We start from the raw sequence: 7,057 nt of genomic DNA on the forward strand, positions 1-7,057 counted from the left end.
CCATGAAGGCTTTGACAAACGATGTTTTACCCGACCCTGTAGGGCCTGCAATCAACATGGTAAAGGGATGGCGTAACGTGAGTGGGGTGACCATGGCCTCCACCAGGTCTGAGTCTAACAGTGTCCCTGATAGTGTCCCTGACATACTGACACACGTCTTACCACCCTGCGGGTTGCACCGGAAATGACCTCCAAGAGCTACGATCCCTGAAGATATAGAAGACACAACCCTTTGAAAATGGAATTCACATTTTATTGAGGAACAACAACAACATGGCAAACAGATCAACAATGCATCCACAGATCAACAACAACAGGTCATCCACAGATCACCACCAGTTCAGGTGATCCTCGGGATTGCAGGTCGAACACCGTAAAAAGTCCATTTGACCAGGATGAAAATGGTTTTCATCATTAAACATGGGTATGTCGATGATGTCCACTGACTGCTCCTCCTCTGGAGCCGTCTCTGGAGCCGTCTCTGGAGTCGTCTCTGGAGTCCTCTCTGGAGTTGTCTGCTCTGCTTCCATGGTGGCAGGCATCGGGAGTAGCTCATACAAGGCTTGCAGATCTGGAGGTAACTCTGCCTGGGGGATCTCTTGGGGGCTAGCAGGACTGATATCCCACAAGTCGGTCATCTCCAACTGTTTCTTGGGAGTCTGGGGTGCTGTGAGACTCTTAGGCTTTGGGGGTGTCTTCTTGGTGAGTGTCTTGGGAGGGGGCGTCTTCTTGATGGGTGTCTTGGTGGGAGCCTCCTTGTTTGACTTCTTCTTCCCTTTCTTTGGAGAAGCCGGGGCCAGGGTCCCCTGGGGAGGTGGCGTCTTCTTGCTGGGTGCCTTGGGAAGGGGTGGGGTGGAGACCTTCTTCTTCTTCTTCTTCTTCTTTGGAGAAGTCTTGGCAGGCATGTCCTTGGGAGGTATTCTTTTTCGAGGCACGGGCTTGGGCGTCATGTCGGTGACCTCTGGATCGTTCGAAAACAAAGGGAGAGTGCAAGTGGCATATCGAAGATCATGGCTGGGTGGGTGAGGCCAGAGTTTCACCTGGAGTTTGTCCAGCAGCTTTCTGTACAGCACACCATGCTCGTAGCCCATAGGACGCCCATTCCTCAACTTGAACACGATGTGGAACAGCTTGCTGAGGAAGGTCTCCCCTGCATTTTCCTTGGCATGTACATCGTTGATACCGATGAGGATCAAGCGAACAGAGTTGTTGGCGCTGTCGGAGAGGATTTCTAAGTGGTCTTGGTGATACGCCATCCAGTAATAGTCTTCCTCAGTCAACTCACAGAAGCGACCCATCATGCCATACAGTGTTTCTCTTTTCGGCTGAATACCTGCCAGCTTGCGGATGATCGACGGCAACTTTTGTTCCATCACACGCAACCGGTCCTGGAGATCATTGTAGTTGGTCTTGTATAACTGGCTTTGAGCCATCATGGTGTTGCGGAGATGGGCCATGTCAGAAGCGAGGTCCTTTGCCTGCGAAGCCAAGTTGACGAAAGAAGAAGGGAGGTTGCCTGGAGATGCCATCTTCAACGACTGAACTGATGCAACTGATGACCCCGCCGATCGATCCTGCGTTTTTATAGGCAACAGCAGCAGCGCTGAGCTATGACGTCACTCAAATGACGTCATCGATCGTGTTGTTTCTGGATGGCCTCTTGCACCGCTTCTCTGAACTGTCCTAAAAGTGTCTCTCTTTCGATGAGATGCGCGAGCACAAAGAGCAGCGTGAACAGCATGATGACAAATCACGATGGGGCCAGAGTCTTTTTATATACACAGGATGACGTCACGTGGCGCGTGCATGGATGACGTCATGGGGAGTTGGTCCATGGATGACGTCACTCACACCAACAATGTGTCACGCAGATGCATGAGCGCTTTTCCCAACTTGTTTTTTCCCGGCCATGTCCAGGGTTTGTCAATATTCGGATGAGATACACCCATTCCTATTCCCCATCGTTGATCGTAGGGGCTAGCTTCAGCTAACGACTGAGGGTAGGATTGAATCAATCTCTGTTTCAAGTCCTTGTTCTGGGAAAATTTAGCCGTGATTGCCTTGGTCATCACCTCAAGACTGACCGTGTCCCACACTGTTTGAGTAAAGCCTTTCACACATCGCCCCAGACGTTTTTGCTTAGCTGGAACGGCCTCTTGCAGAATACACGTCGCACTGTCCAAATCTCCAAAGTACATGGCTTTAGAGTACATGTAACACTGTTCAACACAATTAAATGTAACGCCATTCAAGGTAAACACAGCGGGATGAAAGTTGCTGAACGGCGACTTGATTCCATAGAAGAATAACCAGGGGAGTGTCACTTGTGACTGTGCCTTGTCCGTGGGAGTCTTGAGACCCAGCAAGGTCATGGCTTCTGTTTCTCCACATTCCTCCAAAGCTTTGCAGAAGAGGGAGTAAGCTTGGGGTCCACGTCGGGGAAGCATGTCTAACAATTCTCTGACACGGTCAAAGGAGGTCCAAGGTTTTTCGATAATCTCTGCCTTCATGAGGATGGTCAGGACTTTAAACGTCATCAGTTTGTCGACCATGGCTTCGACCTGCTTGATAGCAAGCACAAGACCACAACGATTCTCCCTAAGCCTATCGCAGTGAATGGATTCCATCCTGTTTCTTAGACAACAGAATCTGTAATGACTCTGACAGAAACGTCTCTTTATTTATAGACCCAGGGTCGTGATGACGTCATAGGGGGTGTGACGACGTCAAACCCCACTTCAAGGGGTTGTATTCGCCACATAGAAAGAAAAGAAATGAGCAGAGCGTGGTTTCGATCCACGGGCCTCTGGGTTATGAGCCCAGCACGCTTCCACTGCGCCACTCTGCTCTCCCTTCTCTTCCCTTTTGTTTTGTGACAGTACCTATGCCATGGTAAACGTGACCATGGCCTCCACCAGGTCTGAGTCTAAGAACAGGGTACAACAGGGTTGAGGGTGACCATGGACTCCACCAGGTCTGGCCCTGAAGAGAGAGACGACATAACACAAGAGTACCATACAATCACAATTTATTGAATGATAGAACAACAACAAATGAACAAGGCAATCACAGTTTATGGGTTAAACATCCATAGATCAGAGCATGTCTGCAACAAAAGTCCATGGGAGGGATGTGTTCACTCTTTGTAGCCATAGGGGAGAGTTTCCCTGGGGACACCTTGGGGGTCGTACTGCACTCGGCGTTTGGTGTAGACCAAGCGATAGGTTTTGGTGGTGTCCTTGGACAGCAACACGTTGCCCTGGCGAAGTCCTCCACTTAATGATGCGGTGTGGATACGGGACGTGATGTTGGGTTGATCCCTCTGACAGACGAGGTTCTTCATGCTGTCAAAGTGGACATGTTGGCTCGCCCTGTGATTTAAAGTAAATCCTCGGACCTTGCTGATGCCCACACTGCCGTCAGATTGAGGATGGCGCAGCTTGTAGCCATAATTCTTGGGTCCTGCCGAGACAAAGGTTTGAATGCTGTTGCCCCTCCCAGTTCATCAGTCAGCTCCCCAAGGTATCTCCCAGTGGCGGGTTGTAACTTCGTGGACGGTGAATGTAGATGATACTGTCCATTATCAAAATAGAGGACACGACGATCCAACGGTTGCAAAAATAAGAATACAACTTGAGACGGGCTTGTGCTTTCACCCAGGCTGCAATGGCCACATTGTGGGCTGGATGAGGGTCGTGAAAGTCTGTCTGAGGTTCGTGGAGTGACACAGATGAGGTCTTCATTGATGATGTTAATGTCTTTCACCACACGGCGCTCATCCCGGAGGAGGGCAAAGTACCTCTCAGGGGAACTGATATATTCCGTCTTGGCAAACCCAACGCGTTGACCAAACTTGCCCCAGTGGTTGTTCAGACAGGCCTTGGCTAAAGGCGCACGTAGTCCTGGGTTTTTGCGAATGCGAGCAGGATCCAAGGTGACTCCCTCTTTCTGTTGTATCTCGTGGATGTAGGCGTTTGGGTCTGGGCAGCCTTCGGGGTAGCCACTGGCCTCTTGCTTGATTTTGAAGAAATTGTTGACATACTTGGCAAAACAGTCCTCCCTCTTGAGTGTCAGGGTCGTAGGTGGCGAGCGTGTCAAAGTGCCAAGCCTCAAAGATGTGAAGCACCTGATAGCCACACTTTTCAACAGCAAACTGAAGCTCCTTGCTGACGTAGGTACCGATCCATGCCCGGTCTTCATCCCCGTGGGGGCAGGGATATCCAACTGCTCTTCAGCACACGCACGCACAGCTGTGGAAGAGCAGTTTGCCTGGACACTTCTGTAAGGAACAGGATGATAGAGGTCGGTGGGTGGCAAGACTCGGCACTGGATCAGGCCGTGGAGCTCAAACAAGTCAGACACGGGAGGATGATCTTTGATCTCGGGATGTCCCACGGAAAAGTACCATACTTGCAGATGTAAGGGCATTACAGCGAGCAAACGTCCACATATTTGATTTCTTCATCTTCTTTGGCTTCAGTAGTACAGTTTGGTGGCGTTGGTACGACCTCCAAAGAAAGCATCTCTAGGATTCAACGGATCAGGCATGTAGGCATGGGGTCCTTGCAGGGTGGTCAGGAAGGCTCTCAGGTCACCGCGTTGTCTCTTCTGTTGTTTCAGAAAATCGCATTCCCAGAGGGTCACCACTTGGTCGATGTCGGGGATGTTGACGTAACACAGCCAGTCGGTACATGGTATGATGGTATCGTTCCCAAGGGGTGGTACCCAAGCTAGTATGGCGTTCACATCGGTCCGTCTTGTAACAGCTGGCAGTACATCCATGCCAGAAACAGCCCAAGTATTAGGTACACGGTAAGCGCGTGTCTTGGCGTCAGTAGCCATCTGCCATGTAACCACTTCCGTCAGCACAGTCAAAGCCTACTTCTCCACCATTCCGAGCATGTTGGATGTGAACCCCAGGTGTTGATGCATGACCCAGTTGAGCCAGTGGAGACACTGAAGCGAGTAGCGACGCTGGGGACGATAACCTCTGAGTAGGTAGGATGGCGATGGTGCGGGTTCCAAAACTGTTTTCGAAGGTGAGCATGCAAGCCATGGGTAGAGTCACCGCTTCATAGAAAGGGTCCACGTTGTTCTGTTGGATGAATATGTTGCGGAATGCAGCACAGCCTCGACGCGAAAAATGTCCACATCACTCTGACAGTAAGTTAACAATTCTTCATCCAGATCAAAGATAGTCCCTTCAGCCACCCATGCATCGTTACTCAGGCCAAGAAAGCTTTACGTTCAGCAGGAAACATGCTGTGGGATCGTAAGTAGACACGGGAGGATATGGACCCACATAGCCTTGGTGAGCTTCGGTGTTGAAGAAGTGAGGAAGTAGCCTTTCTTGAGTTCCGCCAAGGCAAACGTTTTGGAAACTGCTTCAGAGCCATCGTATGGAGGAAGTTGGTGAATCCTGAAAACAAGGCGTCCCACGGTCATCTGCAAGATGTGATTCCCTCGAAGTGTGACCTGGGGTGCTTTCACGAGATGTTGATGAAAGTACTGCTGAGCAAGTGTCCATCATACCCACGGTAGTTGTGAGCAATGACCAACCGTCGCCATCATCGAGGGTAGGAAGAAATGTCGCCTTCGGCCGCCTTGTTCTTTGTCGATCAGTTTGTTCTTCTTCTACATCATCATCGGGTTCTGGTGATGACCGTTTGGGTTGTTTCGAGGTAACGCCTGACGGCTGCTGCTGGGATGCCTTACGTTTCTTCTTCTGCTTCTCTTTCTTTTCCGCCAGACGCATCAGCCAGTCGCCCATGTCCTTCAAGGTCGTCGATCCCCGAAACACTTTGATGCGACTCGGCCCTTCTCCTTCCTTACGCCAGGGGCACTTGTCACACAGTTGATCCGAGGCCTCGGAAATACATTTTCCACATCCTAGATGCACCACGCACAAGTTGGGAACATGAGTCCCTTGATCTTGAGTACATTCAAAGTCATAGAAGATGAACTGACGTTGTTGCCGTTCTTTGTCTTCATCCATTTTTTCACCGTCTTCATTTAGTTTCGGGTGGTTCGATGACGGACATGTAACACTGGTGGTTGGGTTTCAAGGGTTCTTTGCAAATCTTGCAGTCCCCATTCGTGCCACACTGGTGGTAGGCCATGCCCTGAATTTTCCTCACGTTGACTTTGGCCAGACATCGATGACACGTGTGGATGGTGGAACAAGTGCTGGGATGCTTGGCGGAGGCCATCCGATGCCGTTCAAAGCAGGTCGGGTTTCGGAACCATCCGCCACATTGGAGACAGGAGAGCCCTCCCCTGACCACGTCGCCACAGTATCCAAGACATTGGCACCAGTAACATCGAAAGTCTCGGGTGCAGCGATGATCTTCAGCGTGGGCGTATCCTTGGTCACACGTTTCACAATAGTAGGGATACCCTGTAAAGGCAGTCATGGATGTAATGATATCATAATGCTGATGGTGATGATACAGGTGAAGGATCTTGGTGGGTTGAGCCACTTCACTCTTGTACAGGAGTCGATTCATCACATCTTGGGAGTAGACTTTGAGCTGATAGTAAGGGGCCAAACGTTGACTGAACAACTCCCACGTGGCACGCCCTGTACAAGGACCTTCGGGGGATCTTGAGTTGCCGAAACAAGGCCTTGGCGGCTTTCAGCTGCGCTGGTTTACGATGGTCACACAGGTATTTCCATTGCTTGGTCCATTCTTTGGTCACAGGATCGGGTTGGTGTTCGTGGTGACTGGCCACGACCAGGGCACGGGCAAAGCAGAGCTGATCCTCATTCTTGATTTGAACGATGCATTGTTTCTTTTCTAGGAAGGCGTTTAAGCCAATAAGGTGTCTGGGCCGTCCGTGTCCCTCACCGATACGATCAGGATCCTCTACATGCAGTAAGAAAATGTCCATGGTGTCATCGATATGTAAGTCGTGGTTGCTTTGTTGTACTTTTTCCACTTCGGCCATGATGTGTTCCCCCCTGGAGGTCACCCATCCGCCGAAACGTGATTCGAATGTCTGAATCCAGGGCGGGGTGTTCCAGGGCCAGTCCCACACGATCACCATCCTGTCCGCC

This window comes from Haliotis rubra, unplaced genomic scaffold, assembly GCF_003918875.1.
Source record: "Haliotis rubra isolate DU_JTF1 unplaced genomic scaffold, ASM391887v1 Scf1251, whole genome shotgun sequence".
NCBI classification, from domain to species: domain Eukaryota; kingdom Metazoa; phylum Mollusca; class Gastropoda; order Lepetellida; family Haliotidae; genus Haliotis; species Haliotis rubra.